This window comes from Piliocolobus tephrosceles, chromosome 3, assembly GCF_002776525.5.
Source record: "Piliocolobus tephrosceles isolate RC106 chromosome 3, ASM277652v3, whole genome shotgun sequence".
NCBI lineage: Eukaryota > Metazoa > Chordata > Mammalia > Primates > Cercopithecidae > Piliocolobus > Piliocolobus tephrosceles.
Window position 1 is genome coordinate 92,510,430 of NC_045436.1, and position 4,118 is coordinate 92,514,547.

Genomic DNA, 4,118 nt, shown 5'->3' on the forward strand with positions numbered 1-4,118 from the left:
CACTGCTTGTCATAAATATCATAATTTAGTTGTTTAATAAGCCACTGAAAAAGAAACATGCAGAATAGTAAAGCAAAAAATGACAAGCAGTGGCTCACGCATGTCATCCCAGCACTTTGGGAGGTCGAGGCAGGCCAATCACATGAGTCTAAAAGTTTGAGACCAGACTGGGCAACATGGTGAAACCTCATCCCTACAAAAATACAAATATTAGTGGCTGGGTGCGGTGGCTCACACCTGTAATCCCAGCACTTTGGGAGGCCAAGGTGGGCGGATTACGAGGTCAGGAGATGGAGACTATCCTGGCTAACACAGTGAGACCCCGTCTCTACTAAAAATACAAAAAATGAGCCAGGCATGCTGGTGGGTGTCTGTAATTCCAGCTACTCAGGATGCTGAGGCAGGAGAATGGCGTGAACCCACTAGGCAGGGCTTGCAATGAGCCGAGATTGCACCACTGCACTTCAGCCTGGGGGACAGAGGAGGATTCCTATTCAAAAAAAAAAAAAAAAAAGAAAAGAAAAAAATTAGCCAGGCATGGTGGTGCATGTCTGTCTGTCTGTCTGTAGTCTCAGCTACTCCCAGAGGCTGAGGTAGGAGGATTGCTTGAGCCTGGCAGGTGGAAGCTGCAGTGAACCAAAATCTCGCCACTGAACTCCAGCCTGGGTGACAGCGTGAGACCTTGTCAAAAAAAAAGAAAAAACCCGACAAGCATATAGATAAACTGATACATGGAAATGTGTACATAAGCCAAGTGAAAAAAAGCAAAAGCCTCCACTCCTTTATGAAGACAAAGCACAAATAAGAAATAAACACAAAAGAAAAACATCAAATATCACAAAATAGTACATATACACTGATTTCAACTCAGTAAAGTATCTATTGTGTACATTTACTTTGTGCAATGTAAATTGTACTAGAAATGAAGATGACTTTTTCTCCTGTAAATTTGTTGGAGTATAGTAAAAATGAAAACATAAACATAAGAGATGAGTGACAAAAGTTGTGAGTTCTGGTTCTTTGCTGTATATATAGGCGTATATTTCTTCTCTCTCTCCCGTCCCTTCTTCCACAAGTCCACAAGAATTGATGAAGCATCTATTTTTTTTTTTTTTTTCAGACAAGGTCTTGCTCTGTCACCCAAGCTGGAGTGCAGTGGTGTGATCCTATCTCACTGCAGCTTCTACCTTCGACCTCCCAGGCTCAAGCAATTCACTTACTTCAGCCTCCAAAGTAGCTGGGAGTACACAGACATGTTCTTCCATGCCTGGCTAATTTTTTAGTTTTTTGTAGAGAAGGGGTCTCACTATGTCGCCCAGGCTGGTCTGGAACTCCTAGGTTCAAGTTACCCTCCCACCTAGGCCTCCCAAAGTGCTGGGATTATAGGCATGAGCCACTGTGCCCGGCTCTAAAGCATCTATTCTGTACGTGGCATCACAGGTAGATCCAGCACCAGGTGATTACTCTAATACTCTTTAATGCTGGCGAACCACTGCACTAAGGCATAGAATACACTAGTTCAGTGGTTTTCAAATTTTAGCATGCATCAGAATGACCTGGAGGGCTTGCTAAGCCTGCTGACTCCACCCCAGGAGTTTCTCCTTCAATAGGTCTGGGGTGGAACTGAGCATTCCCAGCTCTAATAGGTTCCCAGGTGATGCTGACACACTTTGAGAATCACTGCTCTAGTGTTTCTCTGATGCTAACTATGTGGAAAAAATTATTGCGTATCATTTGGCTTCTTCTTGCTAAAGTCCCATATCGTATTCCCTTGTGAGCTAAGCTATTGCCTGCCTCCAATGTACCTCCCCTCTGTTTACACTTAATTTTTCTTCCTGTATAGCTTCTATGTAAAAATACCACCATCCTGTAAAATAGATTCACTTCCTGTCTAACTTATTACACCAAGAGAGGGCTATGAGGCCGAGGCGGGTGGATCACCTAAGGTCAGGAGTTCGAGACCAGCCTGACCAACTTGGCAAAACCCTGTCTCTACTAAAAATACAAAAATTAGCCAGGCATGGTGTGGGCGCCTGTAGCCCCAAATACTAGGGAGGCTGAGGCAGGAGAATCACTTGAACCCAGGAGTCGGAGGTTGCAGTGAGCCAAGATAGCACCATTGCCCTCCAGCCTGGGTGACAGAGCAAGACTCTATCTCAAAAATAAAATAGAATAAATAAAATGAAGTTTTCCAGAGCAATATATATATATATATATTTGAAATGGAGTCTTGCTCTGTTGCCCAGGCTGGAATGCAGTGGTGCAATCTCGGCTCATTGCAAGCTCCACCTCCCGGGTTCACGCCGTTCTCCTGCCTAAGCCTCCCGAGTAGCTGCAACTACAGGTGCCTGCCACCATACCCGGCTAATTATTTTGTGTTTTTAGTAGAGATGGGGTTTCACCTTGTTAGCCAGGATGATCTCAATCTCCTGACCTCATGATCCGCCCGCTTCAGCCTCCCAAAGTGCTGGGATTACAGGCGTGAGCCACCACGCCCAGCCCCAGAGCAATTTTTTAACGACTGCTTTACTTACTATCCAAAGCTAATATTTAATCCTAGCATTGTGAGACTCTGCACACAACTAAAGTGTTTGGTTTCATCATACCTCTAGCCTCAAACTACCTATCACTGACATGTAATCTCTACTGATTTTATCCTTAACTTTGCAGTTGTCTGAAAAAGTAAGAGGAGACTTAAGACCTTCCTTATGTTGTTCTGGCCTTAAAGGTTCTTGAAAACTGACTTCACAAAGACACAGAAACTAAAGCAAAGGGCATGCATACAAGTTTGACAGTGTGCGAGCTATCAGAAGTGAGAAGAATGCTGTCACCACATGACAAATGTTCTTGCGGCAGCTGGGAAGGCATACATAGCTTCCAGTATGATACAGTATATTTTTGTCTGGAGTCACGTAGTCCCTGCCTTTAAATATCCAGGTTGCTCTTTCAAAGGACAGTTCAAATACCAGAACACTTAAGATTTCTAATTATTACATAAGCAATAGAGAATTACAAATCTGTTTCTTAAACTTTCCTATGTCAAGGTTGAAACCAGGAACAACACAATATGTTCCTCATTGATGGGATCTTATTTTGGCAGACTTACACAGTCTTTATTTCTTACAGTATGATGTATCTATATTTAGCTAGTTGTTCCTTTCTGGGCCCTTGAAGTAACTTTTTTTGGCTTTGCTGCCCTTAAAGGAAAAGGAGAGATCTATTAACATGAATGAGAACTGGCCACAAATGGGTTTTTAAAAAGCAGTAGAATTCCTGAGATGAGGTTTAGGTTTTTTTCAATTGCCAAAATTAATGCAGTATTGTTGCTGACCCAGTGAAGAGGGTTGGCTCTCTACAAAATGATAAAATAGACAAATTCGTCTTCAGACCTCTAGGACTTCTCTATTCTGAGCCGTTTATGTCCTTGGGTGGTGTCACCCTGATTCTCATATCCCCCACGATTGTATTTGTTTTTTTTTTTTTTTTTGAGACGGAGTCTCGCTCTGTCGCCCAGGCTGGAGTGCAGTGGCCGGATCTCAGTTCACTGCAAGCTCCGCCTCCCGGGTTTATGCCATTCTCCTGCCTCAGCCTCCCGAGTAGCTGGGACTACAGGCGCCCGCCACCTCGCCCGGCTAGTTTTTTGTATTTTTTAGTAGAGACGGGGTTTCACCGTGTTAGCCAGGATGGTCTCGATCTCCTGACTTCGTGATCCACCTGCCTTGGCCTCCCAAAGTGCTGGGATTACAGGCTTGAGCCACCGCACCCGGCCATGATTGTATTTTTATTAAAATGCTTTCCAAAATCTTCCATTACAAGATAGAGGTATCATTTGTTCATTCAGCCAATATTTAACTTTCAATAACAATCAGGGACCAAGCATCAGTAACAAAATAATAGATCTACTTTCACTGAGCTTTTACTCTAGTGTCGGGAGATAGCAATAAATAGATGAATACATATATACATATAGATTATATCAGATGATAATACAGACTATGGAGGAAAAAAGAGGAAGGGTGTGATGATTAATACTGGGACCTTGTGATCGTGTAAGTTAATACTTAATAAACTCATATATATATATATATATATATATATATATATATATATATATATAT

The 4,118-nt window shown here is 42.6% G+C and overlaps 1 pseudogene; it reads left to right on the forward strand.

The window, feature by feature from the left end:
- The first annotated feature begins 2,776 nt into the window (after nucleotides 1-2,776).
- LOC111547859 overlaps nucleotides 2,777-4,118 on the forward strand; it is a 13,307-nt pseudogene continuing 11,965 nt past the window's right edge.